The 18,421-nt window shown below is 38.7% G+C and overlaps 6 non-coding genes across 6 annotated transcripts; all 6 read right to left on the reverse strand.

Moving 5' to 3' along the window:
• Nucleotides 1-4,531: 4,531 nt before the first annotated feature.
• On the reverse strand, nt 4,532-4,604 carry TRNAR-ACG (transfer RNA arginine (anticodon ACG)). The gene has a single exon. It is a non-coding gene; the product is annotated as a tRNA-Arg (tRNA).
• A 2,280-nt stretch (nt 4,605-6,884) lies between these two features.
• TRNAH-GUG (transfer RNA histidin (anticodon GUG)) lies at nt 6,885-6,956 on the reverse strand. The gene has a single exon. It is a non-coding gene; the product is annotated as a tRNA-His (tRNA).
• An 8-nt stretch (nt 6,957-6,964) lies between these two features.
• TRNAR-ACG (transfer RNA arginine (anticodon ACG)) lies at nt 6,965-7,037 on the reverse strand. The gene has a single exon. It is a non-coding gene; the product is annotated as a tRNA-Arg (tRNA).
• Nucleotides 7,038-13,885: 6,848 nt separating this feature from the next.
• On the reverse strand, nt 13,886-13,958 carry TRNAR-ACG (transfer RNA arginine (anticodon ACG)). Its single transcript has one exon. It is a non-coding gene; the product is annotated as a tRNA-Arg (tRNA).
• A 2,280-nt stretch (nt 13,959-16,238) lies between these two features.
• TRNAH-GUG (transfer RNA histidin (anticodon GUG)) lies at nt 16,239-16,310 on the reverse strand. Its single transcript has one exon. It is a non-coding gene; the product is annotated as a tRNA-His (tRNA).
• Nucleotides 16,311-16,318: 8 nt separating this feature from the next.
• On the reverse strand, nt 16,319-16,391 carry TRNAR-ACG (transfer RNA arginine (anticodon ACG)). The gene has a single exon. It is a non-coding gene; the product is annotated as a tRNA-Arg (tRNA).
• Between the last annotated feature and the right edge of the window lie 2,030 nt (nt 16,392-18,421).

Consider the following 18,421-nt stretch of genomic DNA (forward strand, 5'->3'; position numbering starts at 1 on the left):
CATTTGTAAAAGTAGACACTCCAGGGTATCTCATAAGGTGCATATTGTGCCTTAACATGCCCCCATTTTTTCACCAATAGATGCCAAAGTATGTGGTATAAAATTATTTTGTGCGTTTTTTACATATGGATTGCATTTGTGCTGGGCATTTTGTATATTTCACATGTGCCACTAAGTTCATACCCCCCAAATTATGTTCAGCTAAGTCTTCTGAGTAAAATGACACCCCTATTGTATGTCTTTGGGACTATTTTGTGAAGCTACAGTGCCATATAGGAGACCAAGCCATATCAGTTTTTACCGAACTTTGAATTTTGACGCTGGGCCTATGTGCAATTTCCAAGCATCTTAGCATGTTTTAAATTCAAACTACCCCACAAAGGCCTACCATTTCTTAAAGTAGACACTCCAGGGTATCTCATAAGGTGCATATTGTGCCTTAACATGCCCCCATTTTTTCACCAATAGATGCCAAAGTATGTGGTATAAAATTATTTTGTGCGTTTTTTACATATTGATTGCATTTGTGCTGGGCATTTTGTATATTTCACATGTGCCACTAAGTTCATACCCCCCAAATTATGTTCAGCTAAGTCTTCTGAGTAAAATGACACCCCTATTGTATGTCTTTGGGACTATTTTGTGAAGCTACAGTGCCATATAGGAGACCAAGCCATATCAGTTTTTACCGAACTTTGAATTTTGACGCTGGGCCTATGTGCAATTTCCAAGCATCTTAGCAGGTATTAAATTCAAACTACCCCACAAAGGCCTACCATTTCTTAAAGTAGACACCCCAGGGTATTTCAAAAGGTATATTCTAAACCTTAGTGTAGGATCATTTTTTTGTTAGTTTGTACCAAGTCTAGTTGCAATTAGCATTTTTTCTGCCTTTTTGACACACACTTGGAGATGTTACTGTATATTTTGCTATCCTTATGAGTGCTACGGCAGTATAACACCTAATATGTTGCTCAGCTATGTCATCTTAGTGCAATGATACCCCCATATACAGAATAGTTGGGGTAAACTTATCCGGGGGTAGTACACAGTTATCTGCGTCCCGGGCAAAGCTGTCATGGATTCCGAAACCAAAACACAGACAGACCACAAAGAGAGAGAACACAGAGAGAGAAACTTGTAATACCGGTCCTTAGAATGGCCGGGCTATACAAGCAGAAAATTGTCAAGGTACAAGCCGAGGTCAAAGGAGTAAAGAGAAACGGAACAACGATAGGACAAGCCGAGGTCAAGGATCAGAGAAGACAGGATAAACGGTAGACAAAGCCAAGATTCGGTAACCAAAAATCACACCCCAAAACTGGTCTACTTATTCGGCCTGGGTGTGAAAAATTTTAAAACAATGGCCAATACATAGGCCGGGCTGAGAGGGGCAATCAGGGCAGTAATAGCTGGTCTCAACTCTTACGCCCCTCTTGTAACACACCCTGCACCTTTTCTGGGGGTTTTGTTTTTTAGGGGTTGGTGGAATCTTAAAGCAGAAGTGACCTGCCTCCATTCTTCTGCTAGGCTCCACTGATGGTCTCCTTGTGTGGCATTCTAGCAGCTTAGAAATTAGCTCAAACTGGAAAGAAAGAAAAGTGCTTTTCAGCCCAGCATTTGCCTTTTTAAAAATAACAAAGGCATTGTGGATTGCCATCTGCAAAAGGTATATGCCCACTTTTTTATACCATGCCCTGGTCTTTCTCATGATCAAATATGGCTGCATCAGTTGATCGGACAGGTCAACGCCCCCCATATGCCGATTATATTGCCGTATGCAGACTGGCACCCGTTTATATTCGTCTCTGCCACGAACTGCGCACTGTACTTGAGTGCCAGCAGTTCATTCTGGCAGAGAGCTGCTGTTTCCCCCCTTTTCATTTTTTTGTTCGCTAGAGCCTTTGGGAAACCTGTGCGACTCTTCCGAATAGTGCCACAGGCCACGGTCTCGAAGCAATACAACATTTGTAACAGTGGGATGCTATTATAAAAGTTATCGATGTATAGATGATAACCTTTATTAAGTAGTGGCATTATTAAGTCCCAGACAATTTTTCCACTTGTCCCTACTGTATCTGGGCAACCTGGGGGATCAAGGTGGCTATCCCTTCCTTCGTATACACGGAAGGTGTATACGTAGCCACTGCCACTTTCACATAGTTTATAAAATTTGATCCCATATCGGGATCTTTTGGATGGGATATATTGTCTAAACCCCAGTCTTCCCTTAAACTTCATTAGGGACTCGTCAATGGAAATGTTTTTATTGGGGGTATATATAGCGGCAAATTTACTGTTAAAGTGGGCAATTAAAGGGCGTAGTTTGTAAAGAAGATCATACTGCGGATCACCTTTTGGGGGGCACTTGTTGTTATCACTAAAGTGCATAAATCTTAGTATGTCTTCATATCTTTCCCTTGTCATTGTCTCGGCAAAAATAGGAGTATTGCAAATAGGATGTTTAGCCCAATACATCCTAATTGTGGGCTTTTTAATTAGCCCCATTAACATGGTCAGTGCCCAGAATTGTTTAAATTCTGGCACACTGGTTGGGTACCATCTCTCTTTCCTAGAGATAAGAGAGTCTGGATTGCGTGCCAGATATTGCTCCGCATAGAGATTAGTCTGGGTGACTATCTCCCCAAAAATCTCATCCCCCAAGAACAGCTGCATAACATCCAGCGCACTATAGGCAGACAGGTCCGCCTGTATGCCAGGATTGCCTGTAAACACTGGGATGTCTGGGGAAAAATTATTAGGGGGTACCCAGTCATCTGCGCCATGGTCAGCATTAGGGGAATCGTCGATTTCTCCTGATGGTCCTGCAGTATCTGGCACATAGTCCATGTCCCCTGCATCCCCTGCGTCACTCCCTGCTTCACTCTCTGAGGCAGTGTCAGTCGCCTCTGAGTCTGCCGCTAACAGGGCATAAGCCTCCTCCGCGCTATACTTTCTAAACATTGTTAATACAGCTAACACAGCTAACAAAACTCTAACAAAAAAAAAAAAAATTTTTTTTTTTTTTTTTTTATACCCTAATTCCCACTAAATTCCACCCACCAAAATAACTAAATCACAAATTAATAAAATCAAATAATAAAATTTAACCCCTTAGGGTTACAAAAAACCTAAAAATTAACCCTTGAAAGTAAAAAAAAAAAATAGATCACAGTAAAGTACTGTGACCTGTATATTGATCACTGCTAGCAGTGATCAAGCAGCAGGGAAAGGGTTAATTTTTTTTAACTCCACAAAAGTGAATTTTATACTTAAGTATAACTCTGCAATAAATCAGGGACACAATGTAGCACCGATCCATCTCTCTCCACTTCACAAACCCACACGAGGTGGAGGGAGGCGGATCAGATATCCCAGCAGCATTGTGACCGCTGTGACTGGCTATCACAGCGATCACATGGGCTGGGATATCCGGATTTGCTGCTGCCGGTCTGCCCCTGACTCGGAGGGACCCAGCAACAGCATTAACCCCGCGATCGCCGGCACTGCGCGATCGCGGCGTTAATTTTAACGCGTGACGGACGAGGTCCGTCACTCGTCATTAACGCATTCCCCCGTGTGACGGACCTCGTCCGTCACTCGTCGTTAAGGGGTTAAACAAAAAAAAATAAGCTATTGCACAATAACTGCTAAAAGAGATCACAAAACAATCTCTGAGATGCGTTTCACAATTTAACTGAGGAAGCTTTTTTAAGGGGGGAAATGTGTTTCAGAGATTGTTCCAAGTTGGATTCTTGAGTCATATTATATACCAAAATTTGGAAGCACCATGCGGGTTGAGTTGTCTCTAGGCAGGCAGACACCAGAGGCATTTCTGTGAGCTGAATTTCAAGACTCCTGTGCACAAGTGTAATTCTATATGGTATAATTGTATTAAGGTTTTACACTATACACATTTTTCCTGTTTTATTGTATGAATATATTATATGTACATATATGACCTGCCGGAAGTCTGTGCCTAGAGAAAAGGTGGATCTGATACCTATAAATAAGAAGAGGAGAGGGAGTCACCTATTTAAGAGTCCAATGCTTATAAACCAGAGCCAGATTGTGGGCTGTGGTTCATGTGAGTTGCCAATGCCTCTAGATGCTTTACTGCTTTATTAGATTTTTGGCTGTGTTAGTAAGTTGTCTCCACTATTATATCTTTTTCTATTTTTACTTTAGAGTTCAAAAGTTTGTTATTGTGTTTTTTTCTGGGATAATCACATTGTTCAATGTATTAAATCATGGTTGTTATATTGCAGTTGCGTTTACAATTTATAATTAGACTTTTAAAGGGGTACCAAGAATTAACACTTTGTTGTGATTTAGTGCAATATTAGATATTTGGCACTATTTACATTTTAAATATTGTTTAACTCCGACACTCACATGGTTAACAGTTGGGGTCAAAATGTACTTAGCGCTGAAGAGAAGGAAAATAGAGATGCTGTGACCCGGATTCGAACCGGGGTTGCTGCGGCCACAACGCAGAGTACTAACCACTATACGATCACGGCACAGCGGCCGAGCCAGGTAGGAGTCGAACCTACAATCTTCTGATTCGTAGTCAGACGCGTTATCCATTGCGCCACTGGCCCATGTTTGGATCTAATGGGATCTGCCTCAACAGGAAAAAAAAGATATCCATAATAAAACTAAATTGAGATACAAAAGAAGTGTTTTGCAAAGTTGTTTAATTATTTTATCTTATCACTAAAAGTTTAACCTTTCCTTAAGTATTTCCTTAACTACTTATATGGCACCAACAAATTCCGCAGAGCTGGAATTGAACTAATTCAACTTAAATGTACTTTATTAAACAAAAAAAAAATAAGCTATTGCACAATAACTGCTAAAAGAGATCACAAAACAATCTCTGAGATGCGTTTCACAATTTAACTGAGGAAGCTTTTTTAAGGGGGAAATGTGTTTCAGAGATTGTTCCAAGTTGGATTCTTGAGTCATATTATATACCAAAATTTGGAAGCACCATGCGGGTTGGGTTGTCTCTAGGCAGGCAGACACCAGAGGCATTTCTGTGAGCTGAATTTCAAGACTCCTGTGCACAAGTGTAATTCTATATGGTATAATTTTATTAAGGTTTTACACTATACACATTTTTCCTGTTTTATTGTATGAATATATTATATGTACATATATGACCTGCCGGAAGTCTGTGCCTAGAGAAAAGGTGGATCTGATACCTATAAATAAGAAGAGGAGAGGGAGTCACCTATTTAAGAGTCCAATGCTTATAAACCAGAGCCAGATTGTGGGCTGTGGTTCATGTGAGTTGCCAATGCCTCTAGATGCTTTACTGCTTTATTAGATTTTTGGCTGTGTTAGTAAGTTGTCTCCACTATTATATCTTTTTCTATTTTTACTTTAGAGTTCAAAAGTTTGTTATTGTGTTTTTTTCTGGGATAATCACATTGTTCAATGTATTAAATCATGGTTGTTATATTGCAGTTGCGTTTACAATTTATAATTAGACTTTTAAAGGGGTACCAAGAATTAACACTTTGTTGTGATTTAGTGCAATATTAGATATTTGGCACTATTTACATTGTTTGCATTTTAAATATTGTTTAACTCCGACACTCACATGGTTAACAGTTGGGGTCAAAATGTACTTAGCGCTGAAGAGAAGGAAAATAGAGATGCCGTGACCTGGATTCGAACCGGGGTTGCTGCGGCCACAACGCAGAGTACTAACCACTATACGATCACGGAACAGCGGCCGAGCCAGGTAGCAGTCGAACCTACAATCTTCTGATACGTAGTCAGACGCGTTATCCATTGCGCCACTGGCCCATGTTTGGATCTAATGGGATCTGCCTCAACAGGAAAAAAAAGATATCCATAATAAAACTAAATTGAGATACAAAAGAAGTGTTTTGCAAAGTTGTTTAATTATTTTATCTTATCACTAAAAGTTTAACCTTTCCTTAAGTATTTCCTTAACTACTTATATGGCACCAACAAATTCCGCAGAGCTGGAATTGAACTAATTCAACTTAAATGTACTTTATTAAACAAAAAAAAAAATAAGCTATTGCACAATAACTGCTAAAAGAGATCACAAAACAATCTCTGAGATGCGTTTCACAATTTAACTGAGGAAGCTTTTTTAAGGGGGGAAATGTGTTTCAGAGATTGTTCCAAGTTGGATTCTTGAGTCATATTATATACCAAAATTTGGAAGCACCATGCGGGTTGGGTTGTCTCTAGGCAGGCAGACACCAGAGGCATTTCTGTGAGCTGAATTTCAAGACTCCTGTGCACAAGTGTAATTCTATATGGTATAATTTTATTAAGGTTTTACACTATACACATTTTTCCTGTTTTATTGTATGAATATATTATATGTACATATATGACCTGCCGGAAGTCTGTGCCTAGAGAAAAGGTGGATCTGATACCTATAAATAAGAAGAGGAGAGGGAGTCACCTATTTAAGAGTCCAATGCTTATAAACCAGAGCCAGATTGTGGGCTGTGGTTCATGTCAGTTGCCAATGCCTCTAGATGCTTTACTGCTTTATTAGATTTTTGGCTGTGTTAGTAAGTTGTCTCCACTATTATATCTTTTTCTATTTTTACTTTAGAGTTCAAAAGTTTGTTATTGTGTTTTTTCTGGGATAATCACATTGTTCAATGTATTAAATCATGGTTGTTATATTGCAGTTGCGTTTACAATTTATAATTAGACTTTTAAAGGGGTACCAAGAATTAACACTTGGTTGTGATTTAGTGCAATATTAGATATTTGGCACTATTTACATTGTTTGCATTTTAAATATTGTTTAACTCCGACACTCACATGGTTAACAGTTGGGGTCAAAATGTACTTAGCGCTGAAGAGAAGGAAAATAGAGATGCCGTGACCCGGATTCGAACCGGGGTTGCTGCGGCCACAACGCAGAGTACTAACCACTATACGATCACGGCACAGCGGCCGAGCCAGGTAGGAGTCGAACCTACAATCTTCTGATTCGTAGTCAGACGCGTTATCCATTGCGCCACTGACCCATGTTTGGATCTACTGGGATCTGCCTCAACAGGAAAAAAAAGATATCCATAATAAAACTAAATTGAGATACAAAAGAAGTGTTTTGCAAAGTTGTTTAATTATTTTATCTTATCACTAAAAGTTTAACCTTTCCTTAAGTATTTCCTTAACTACTTATATGGCACCAACAAATTCCGCAGAGCTGGAATTGAACTAATTCAACTTAAAGTACTTTATTAACCCCTTAAGGACAGAGCTTCAGAAGCTTGTCTTTCACTTAATGACAACGGCATTTTTTGCATTTTTTGCTATTTGCGTTCAACTGCAATTTGCTTTTTACTTATTCATTGCACCGACACATATTATATACCGTTTTTTAAAGGACAGAAAGGGCTTTAATTTGATGTAACACATATATATATAAATGCTTATTTATTATTAAAAAAATACAGAAATATTCAAAAAAATGAATTTTTGTGTGTTTTTTTTTACAGTTTTTGCCATAATAATGTGTACATAATTAGTGCAGGTTAAGGAAAGTAATTAAAATTAAAATTCATTTAGTTGTTCTGAATTACAGAATATATAATGTGTCTGGGATTTTCAGTTTTTTTTGGTAGTTACAGGTCACAAAGCACAAGGAGTAAAATACACTTTTTATGTGGAGCGATTTTAGAATTTGGTATGTTTGTCTTGTAAGCCTAATAGCCATAAAAGAAAACAAAATTGCCACACAAAAGTATATATTTATATAAAGTAGACACCCCAGGCTATTTACCTAAGGTTGTTTTGACACTTTCTACGTAGCCATTTTACCGCCAACCTCTGCTAAATATTGGAGTAAAATTGTGTTTTTTGGGGGTTTTCGTACACAAACTTATAACAAAGAACTTCTCATGTGTATTTTGTAAAGTTGGTGTGTGCTATTCCTGTACAAAGTTTTATTATGTGTTCAGTTACTTCTGCTGAGTACAACGGTACCCCCATTGTATGTCTTTGGCACTATTTCGTGAAGCTACAGTGCCATATAGGAGACCTGTCCTTTTCAGTATTCACAGTAGAATTTTGAGAGACGGATTTAATGAGCCTATGCTTCCATTTGGGGTATTATAACAGTCTGTCTGTTCGAAAAAAAACCCCAAAGGCCTACCATTTGTAAAAGTAGACACTCCAGGGTATCTCATAAGGTGCATATTGCGCCTTAACATGCCCCCATTTTTTTACCAATACATGCCAAAGTATGTGGTAAAAAATAATTTTGTGCATTTTTTACATATGGATTGCATTTGTGCTGGGCATTTTGTATATTTCACATGTGCCACTAAGTTCAAACCCCCCAAATTATGTTCAGCTAAGTCTTCTGAGTAAAATGACACCCCCATTGTATGTCTTTGGCACTAGTTCGTGAAGCTACAGTGCCATATAGGAGACCTGTCCTTTTCAGTACTCACAGTAGAATTTTGAGAGACGGATTTAATGAGCCTATGCTTCCATTTGGGGGTATTATAGCAGTTTGACTGTTCAAAAAAAAAAAAATACAAAGGCCTACCATTTGTAAAAGTAGACACTCCAGGGTATCTCATAAGGTGCATATTGTGCCTTAACATGCCCCCATTTTTTCACCAATAGTTGCCAAAGTATGTGGTATAAAATAATTTTGTGCACTTTTTACATATGGATTGCATTTGTGCTGGGCATTTTGTATATTTCACATGTGCCACTAAGTTCAAACCCCCCAAATTATGTTCAGCTAAGTCTTCTGAGTAAAATGACACCCCCATTGTATGTCTTTGGCACTAGTTCGTGAAGCTACAGTGCCATAAAGGAGACCTGTCCTTTTCTGTACTCAGTAGAATTTTGAGAGACGGATTTAATGAGCCTATGCTTCCATTTGGGGTATTATAACAGTTTGACTGTTCAAAAAAAAACCACAAAGGCCTACCATTTGTAAAAGTAGACACTCCAGGGTATCTCATAAGGTGCATATTGTGCCTTAACATGCCCCCATTTTTTCACCAATAGATGCCAAAATATGTGGTAAAAAATAATTTTGTGCGTTTTTTACATATGGATTGCATTTGTGCTGGGCATTTTGTATATTTCACATGTGCCACTAAGTTCAAACCCCCCAAATTATGTTCAGCTAAGTCTTCTGAGTAAAATGACACCCCCATTGTATGTCTTTGGCACTAGTTCGTGAAGCTACAGTGCCATATAGGAGACCTGTCCTTTTCAGTACTCACAGTAGAATTTTGAGAGATGGATTTAATGAGCCTATGCTTCCATTTGGGGTATTATAACAGTTTGACTGTTCAAAAAAAACCCACAAAGGCCTACCATTTGTAAAAGTAGACACTCCAGGGTATCTCATAAGGTGCATATTGTGCCTTAACATGCCCCCATTTTTTCACCAATAGATGCCAAAGTATGTGGTATAAAATTATTTTGTGCGTTTTTTACATATGGATTGCATTTGTGCTGGGCATTTTGTATATTTCACATGTGCCACTAAGTTCATACCCCCCAAATTATGTTCAGCTAAGTCTTCTGAGTAAAATGACACCCCTATTGTATGTCTTTGGGACTATTTTGTGAAGCTACAGTGCCATATAGGAGACCAAGCCATATCAGTTTTTACCGAACTTTGAATTTTGACGCTGGGCCTATGTGCAATTTCCAAGCATCTTAGCATGTTTTAAATTCAAACTACCCCACAAAGGCCTACCATTTCTTAAAGTAGACACTCCAGGGTATCTCATAAGGTGCATATTGTGCCTTAACATGCCCCCATTTTTTCACCAATAGATGCCAAAGTATGTGGTATAAAATTATTTTGTGCGTTTTTTACATATGGATTGCATTTGTGCTGGGCATTTTGTATATTTCACATGTGCCACTAAGTTCATACCCCCCAAATTATGTTCAGCTAAGTCTTCTGAGTAAAATGACACCCCTATTGTATGTCTTTGGGACTATTTTGTGAAGCTACAGTGCCATATAGGAGACCAAGCCATATCAGTTTTTACCGAACTTTGAATTTTGACGCTGGGCCTATGTGCAATTTCCAAGCATCTTAGCAGGTATTAAATTCAAACTACCCCACAAAGGCCTACCATTTCTTAAAGTAGACACCCCAGGGTATTTCAAAAGGTATATTCTAAACCTTAGTGTAGGATCATTTTTTTGTTAGTTTGTACCAAGTCTAGTTGCAATTAGCATTTTTTCTGCCTTTTTGACACACACTTGGAGATGTTACTGTATATTTTGCTATCCTTATGAGTGCTACGGCAGTATAACACCTAATATGTTGCTCAGCTATGTCATCTTAGTGCAATGATACCCCCATATACAGAATAGTTGGGGTAAACTTATCCGGGGGTAGTACACAGTTATCTGCGTCCCGGGCAAAGCTGTCATGGATTCCGAAACCAAAACACAGACAGACCACAAAGAGAGAGAACACAGAGAGAGAAACTTGTAATACCGGTCCTTAGAATGGCCGGGCTATACAAGCAGAGAATTGTCAAGGTACAAGCCGAGGTCAAAGGAGTAAAGAGAAACGGAACAACGATAGGACAAGCCGAGGTCAAGGATCAGAGAAGACAGGATAAACGGTAGACAAAGCCAAGATTCGGTAACCAAAAATCACACCCCAAAACTGGTCTACTTATTCGGCCTGGGTGTGAAAAATTTTAAAACAATGGCCAATACATAGGCCGGGCTGAGAGGGGCAATCAGGGCAGTAATAGCTGGTCTCAACTCTTACGCCCCTCTTGTAACACACCCTGCACCTTTTCTGGGGGTTTTGTTTTTTAGGGGTTGGTGGAATCTTAAAGCAGAAGTGACCTGCCTCCATTCTTCTGCTAGGCTCCACTGATGGTCTCCTTGTGTGGCATTCTAGCAGCTTAGAAATTAGCTCAAACTGGAAAGAAAGAAAAGTGCTTTTCAGCCCAGCATTTGCCTTTTTAAAAATAACAAAGGCATTGTGGATTGCCATCTGCAAAAGGTATATGCCCACTTTTTTATACCATGCCCTGGTCTTTCTCATGATCAAATATGGCTGCATCAGTTGATCGGACAGGTCAACGCCCCCCATATGCCGATTATATTGCCGTATGCAGACTGGCACCCGTTTATATTCGTCTCTGCCACGAACTGCGCCCTGTACTTGAGTGCCAGCAGTTCATTCTGGCAGAGAGCTGCTGTTTCCCCCCTTTTCATTTTTTTGTTCGCTAGAGCCTTTGGGAAACCTGTGCGACTCTTCCGAATAGTGCCACAGGCCACGGTCTCGAAGCAATACAACATTTGTAACAGTGGGATGCTATTATAAAAGTTATCGATGTATAGATGATAACCTTTATTAAGTAGTGGCATTATTAAGTCCCAGACAATTTTTCCACTTGTCCCTACTGTATCTGGGCAACCTGGGGGATCAAGGTGGCTATCCCTTCCTTCGTATACACGGAAGGTGTATACGTAGCCACTGCCACTTTCACATAGTTTATAAAATTTGATCCCATATCGGGATCTTTTGGATGGGATATATTGTCTAAACCCCAGTCTTCCCTTAAACTTCATTAGGGACTCGTCAATGGAAATGTTTTTATTGGGGGTATATATAGCGGCAAATTTACTGTTAAAGTGGGCAATTAAAGGGCGTAGTTTGTAAAGAAGATCATACTGCGGATCACCTTTTGGGGGGCACTTGTTGTTATCACTAAAGTGCATAAATCTTAGTATGTCTTCATATCTTTCCCTTGTCATTGTCTCGGCAAAAATAGGAGTATTGCAAATAGGATGTTTAGCCCAATACATCCTAATTGTGGGCTTTTTAATTAGCCCCATTAACATGGTCAGTGCCCAGAATTGTTTAAATTCTGGCACACTGGTTGGGTACCATCTCTCTTTCCTAGAGATAAGAGAGTCTGGATTGCGTGCCAGATATTGCTCCGCATAGAGATTAGTCTGGGTGACTATCTCCCCAAAAATCTCATCCCCCAAGAACAGCTGCATAACATCCAGCGCACTATAGGCAGACAGGTCCGCCTGTATGCCAGGATTGCCTGTAAACACTGGGATGTCTGGGGAAAAATTATTAGGGGGTACCCAGTCATCTGCGCCATGGTCAGCATTAGGGGAATCGTCGATTTCTCCTGATGGTCCTGCAGTATCTGGCACATAGTCCATGTCCCCTGCATCCCCTGCGTCACTCCCTGCTTCACTCTCTGAGGCAGTGTCAGTCGCCTCTGAGTCTGCCGCTAACAGGGCATAAGCCTCCTCCGCGCTATACTTTCTAAACATTGTTAATACAGCTAACACAGCTAACAAAACTCTAACAAAAAAAAAAAAAATTTTTTTTTTTTTTTTTTTATACCCTAATTCCCACTAAATTCCACCCACCAAAATAACTAAATCACAAATTAATAAAATCAAATAATAAAATTTAACCCCTTAGGGTTACAAAAAACCTAAAAATTAACCCTTGAAAGTAAAAAAAAAAAATAGATCACAGTAAAGTACTGTGACCTGTATATTGATCACTGCTAGCAGTGATCAAGCAGCAGGGAAAGGGTTAATTTTTTTTAACTCCACAAAAGTGAATTTTATACTTAAGTATAACTCTGCAATAAATCAGGGACACAATGTAGCACCGATCCATCTCTCTCCACTTCACAAACCCACACGAGGTGGAGGGAGGCGGATCAGATATCCCAGCAGCATTGTGACCGCTGTGACTGGCTATCACAGCGATCACATGGGCTGGGATATCCGGATTTGCTGCTGCCGGTCTGCCCCTGACTCGGAGGGACCCAGCAACAGCATTAACCCCGCGATCGCCGGCACTGCGCGATCGCGGCGTTAATTTTAACGCGTGACGGACGAGGTCCGTCACTCGTCATTAACGCATTCCCCCGTGTGACGGACCTCGTCCGTCACTCGTCGTTAAGGGGTTAAACAAAAAAAAATAAGCTATTGCACAATAACTGCTAAAAGAGATCACAAAACAATCTCTGAGATGCGTTTCACAATTTAACTGAGGAAGCTTTTTTAAGGGGGGAAATGTGTTTCAGAGATTGTTCCAAGTTGGATTCTTGAGTCATATTATATACCAAAATTTGGAAGCACCATGCGGGTTGGGTTGTCTCTAGGCAGGCAGACACCAGAGGCATTTCTGTGAGCTGAATTTCAAGACTCCTGTGCACAAGTGTAATTCTATATGGTATAATTGTATTAAGGTTTTACACTATACACATTTTTCCTGTTTTATTGTATGAATATATTATATGTACATATATGACCTGCCGGAAGTCTGTGCCTAGAGAAAAGGTGGATCTGATACCTATAAATAAGAAGAGGAGAGGGAGTCACCTATTTAAGAGTCCAATGCTTATAAACCAGAGCCAGATTGTGGGCTGTGGTTCATGTGAGTTGCCAATGCCTCTAGATGCTTTACTGCTTTATTAGATTTTTGGCTGTGTTAGTAAGTTGTCTCCACTATTATATCTTTTTCTATTTTTACTTTAGAGTTCAAAAGTTTGTTATTGTGTTTTTTTCTGGGATAATCACATTGTTCAATGTATTAAATCATGGTTGTTATATTGCAGTTGCGTTTACAATTTATAATTAGACTTTTAAAGGGGTACCAAGAATTAACACTTTGTTGTGATTTAGTGCAATATTAGATATTTGGCACTATTTACATTTTAAATATTGTTTAACTCCGACACTCACATGGTTAACAGTTGGGGTCAAAATGTACTTAGCGCTGAAGAGAAGGAAAATAGAGATGCTGTGACCCGGATTCGAACCGGGGTTGCTGCGGCCACAACGCAGAGTACTAACCACTATACGATCACGGCACAGCGGCCGAGCCAGGTAGGAGTCGAACCTACAATCTTCTGATTCGTAGTCAGACGCGTTATCCATTGCGCCACTGGCCCATGTTTGGATCTAATGGGATCTGCCTCAACAGGAAAAAAAAGATATCCATAATAAAACTAAATTGAGATACAAAAGAAGTGTTTTGCAAAGTTGTTTAATTATTTTATCTTATCACTAAAAGTTTAACCTTTCCTTAAGTATTTCCTTAACTACTTATATGGCACCAACAAATTCCGCAGAGCTGGAATTGAACTAATTCAACTTAAATGTACTTTATTAAACAAAAAAAAATAAGCTATTGCACAATAACTGCTAAAAGAGATCACAAAACAATCTCTGAGATGCGTTTCACAATTTAACTGAGGAAGCTTTTTTAAGGGGGGAAATGTGTTTCAGAGATTGTTCCAAGTTGGATTCTTGAGTCATATTATATACCAAAATTTGGAAGCACCATGCGGGTTGGGTTGTCTCTAGGCAGGCAGACACCAGAGGCATTTCTGTGAGCTGAATTTCAAGACTCCTGTGCACAAGTGTAATTCTATATGGTATAATTTTATTAAGGTTTTACACTATACACATTTTTCCTGTTTTATTGTATGAATATATTATATGTACATATATGACCTGCCGGAAGTCTGTGCCTAGAGAAAAGGTGGATCTGATACCTATAAATAAGAAGAGGAGAGGGAGTCACCTATTTAAGAGTCCAATGCTTATAAACCAGAGCCAGATTGTGGGCTGTGGTTCATGTGAGTTGCCAATGCCTCTAGATGCTTTACTGCTTTATTAGATTTTTGGCTGTGTTAGTAAGTTGTCTCCACTATTATATCTTTTTCTATTTTTACTTTAGAGTTCAAAAGTTTGTTATTGTGTTTTTTTCTGGGATAATCACATTGTTCAATGTATTAAATCATGGTTGTTATATTGCAGTTGCGTTTACAATTTATAATTAGACTTTTAAAGGGGTACCAAGAATTAACACTTTGTTGTGATTTAGTGCAATATTAGATATTTGGCACTATTTACATTGTTTGCATTTTAAATATTGTTTAACTCCGACACTCACATGGTTAACAGTTGGGGTCAAAATGTACTTAGCGCTGAAGAGAAGGAAAATAGAGATGCCGTGACCTGGATTCGAACCGGGGTTGCTGCGGCCACAACGCAGAGTACTAACCACTATACGATCACGGAACAGCGGCCGAGCCAGGTAGCAGTCGAACCTACAATCTTCTGATACGTAGTCAGACGCGTTATCCATTGCGCCACTGGCCCATGTTTGGATCTAATGGGATCTGCCTCAACAGGAAAAAAAAGATATCCATAATAAAACTAAATTGAGATACAAAAGAAGTGTTTTGCAAAGTTGTTTAATTATTTTATCTTATCACTAAAAGTTTAACCTTTCCTTAAGTATTTCCTTAACTACTTATATGGCACCAACAAATTCCGCAGAGCTGGAATTGAACTAATTCAACTTAAATGTACTTTATTAAACAAAAAAAAAAATAAGCTATTGCACAATAACTGCTAAAAGAGATCACAAAACAATCTCTGAGATGCGTTTCACAATTTAACTGAGGAAGCTTTTTTAAGGGGGGAAATGTGTTTCAGAGATTGTTCCAAGTTGGATTCTTGAGTCATATTATATACCAAAATTTGGAAGCACCATGCGGGTTGGGTTGTCTCTAGGCAGGCAGACACCAGAGGCATTTCTGTGAGCTGAATTTCAAGACTCCTGTGCACAAGTGTAATTCTATATGGTATAATTTTATTAAGGTTTTACACTATACACATTTTTCCTGTTTTATTGTATGAATATATTATATGTACATATATGACCTGCCGGAAGTCTGTGCCTAGAGAAAAGGTGGATCTGATACCTATAAATAAGAAGAGGAGAGGGAGTCACCTATTTAAGAGTCCAATGCTTATAAACCAGAGCCAGATTGTGGGCTGTGGTTCATGTCAGTTGCCAATGCCTCTAGATGCTTTACTGCTTTATTAGATTTTTGGCTGTGTTAGTAAGTTGTCTCCACTATTATATATTTTTCTATTTTTACTTTAGAGTTCAAAAGTTTGTTATTGTGTTTTTTCTGGGATAATCACATTGTTCAATGTATTAAATCATGGTTGTTATATTGCAGTTGCGTTTACAATTTATAATTAGACTTTAAAAGGGGTACCAAGAATTAACACTTGGTTGTGATTTAGTGCAATATTAGATATTTGGCACTATTTACATTGTTTGCATTTTAAATATTGTTTAACTCCGACACTCACATGGTTAACAGTTGGGGTCAAAATGTACTTAGCGCTGAAGAGAAGGAAAATAGAGATGCCGTGACCCGGATTCGAACCGGGGTTGCTGCGGCCACAACGCAGAGTACTAACCACTATACGATCACGGCACAGCGGCCGAGCCAGGTAGGAGTCGAACCTACAATCTTCTGATTCGTAGTCAGACGCGTTATCCATTGCGCCACTGACCCATGTTTGGATCTAATGGGATCTGCCTCAACAGGAAAAAAAAGATATCCATAATAAAACTAAATTGAGATACAAAAGAAGTGTTTTGCAAAGTTGTTTAATTATTTTATCTTATCACTAAAAGTTTAACCTTTCCTTAAGTATTTCCTTAACTACTTATATGGCACCAACAAATTCCGCAGAGCTGGAATTGAACTAATTCAACTTAAAGTACTTTATTAACCCCTTAAGGACAGAGCTTCAGAAGCTTGTCTTTCACTTAATGACAACGGCATTTTTTGCATTTTTTGCTATTTGCGTTCAACTGCAATTTGCTTTTTACTTATTCATTGCACCGACACATATTATATACCGTTTTTTAAAGGACAGAAAGGGCTTTAATTTGATGTAACACATATATATATAAATGCTTATTTATTATTAAAAAAATACAGAAATATGCAAAAAAATGAATTTTTGTGTGTTTTTTTTTACAGTTTTTGCCATAATAATGTGTACATAATTAGTGCAGGTTAAGGAAAGTAATTAAAATTAAAATTCATTTAGTTGTTCTGAATTACAGAATATATAATGTGTCTGGGATTTTCAGTTTTTTTTGGTAGTTACAGGTCACAAAGCACAAGGAGTAAAATACACTTTTTATGTGGAGCGATTTTAGAATTTGGTATGTTTGTCTTGTAAGCCTAATAGCCATAAAAGAAAACAAAATTGCCACACAAAAGTATATATTTATATAAAGTAGACACCCCAGGCTATTTACCTAAGGTTGTTTTGACACTTTCTACGTAGCCATTTTACCGCCAACCTCTGCTAAATATTGGAGTAAAATTGTGTTTTTTGGGGGTTTTCGTACACAAACTTATAACAAAGAACTTCTCATGTGTATTTTGTAAAGTTGGTGTGTGCTATTCCTGTACAAAGTTTTATTATGTGTTCAGTTACTTCTGCTGAGTACAACGGTACCCCCATTGTATGTCTTTGGCACTATTTCGTGAAGCTACAGTGCCATATAGGAGACCTGTCCTTTTCAGTATTCACAGTAGAATTTTGAGAGACGGATTTAATGAGCCTATGCTTCCATTTGGGGTATTATAACAGTCTGTCTGTTCGAAAAAAAACCCCAAAGGCCTACCATTTGTAAAAGTAGACACTCCAGGGTATCTCATAAGGTGCATATTGCGCCTTAACATGCCCCCATTTTTTTACCAATACATGCCAAAGTATGTGGTAAAAAATAATTTTGTGCATTTTTTACATATGGATTGCATTTGTGCTGGGCATTTTGTATATTTCACATGTGCCACTAAGTTCAAACCCCCCAAATTATGTTCAGCTAAGTCTTCTGAGTAAAATGACACCCCCATTGTATGTCTTTGGCACTAGTTCGTGAAGCTACAGTGCCATATAGGAGACCTGTCCTTTTCAGTACTCACAGTAGAATTTTGAGAGACGGATTTAATGAGCCTATGCTTCCATTTGGGGGTATTATAGCAGTTTGACTGTTCAAAAAAAAAAATACAAAGGCCTACCATTTGTAAAAGTAGACACTCCAGGGTATCTCATAAGGTGCATATTGTGCCTTAACATGCCCCCATTTTTTCACCAATAGTTGCCAAAGTATGTGGTATAAAATAATTTTGTGCACTTTTTACATATGGATTGCATTTGTGCTGGGCATTTTGTATATTTCACATGTGCCACTAAGTTCAAACCCCCCAAATTATGTTCAGCTAAGTCTTCTGAGTAAAATGACACCCCCATTGTATGTCTTTGGCACTAGTTCGTGAAGCTACAGTGCCATAAAGGAGACCTGTCCTTTTCTGTACTCAGTAGAATTTTGAGAGACGGATTTAATGAGCCTATGCTTCCATTTGGGGTATTATAACAGTTTGACTGTTCAAAAAAAACCCACAAAGGCCTACCATTTGTAAAAGTAGACACTCCAGGGTATCTCATAAGGTGCATATTGTGCCTTAACATGCCCCCATTTTTTCACCAATAGATGCCAAAGTATGTGGTAAAAAATAATTTT

The sequence above is a fragment of the Pelobates fuscus genome, chromosome 3, assembly GCF_036172605.1.
Source record: "Pelobates fuscus isolate aPelFus1 chromosome 3, aPelFus1.pri, whole genome shotgun sequence".
Taxonomy (NCBI): domain Eukaryota; kingdom Metazoa; phylum Chordata; class Amphibia; order Anura; family Pelobatidae; genus Pelobates; species Pelobates fuscus.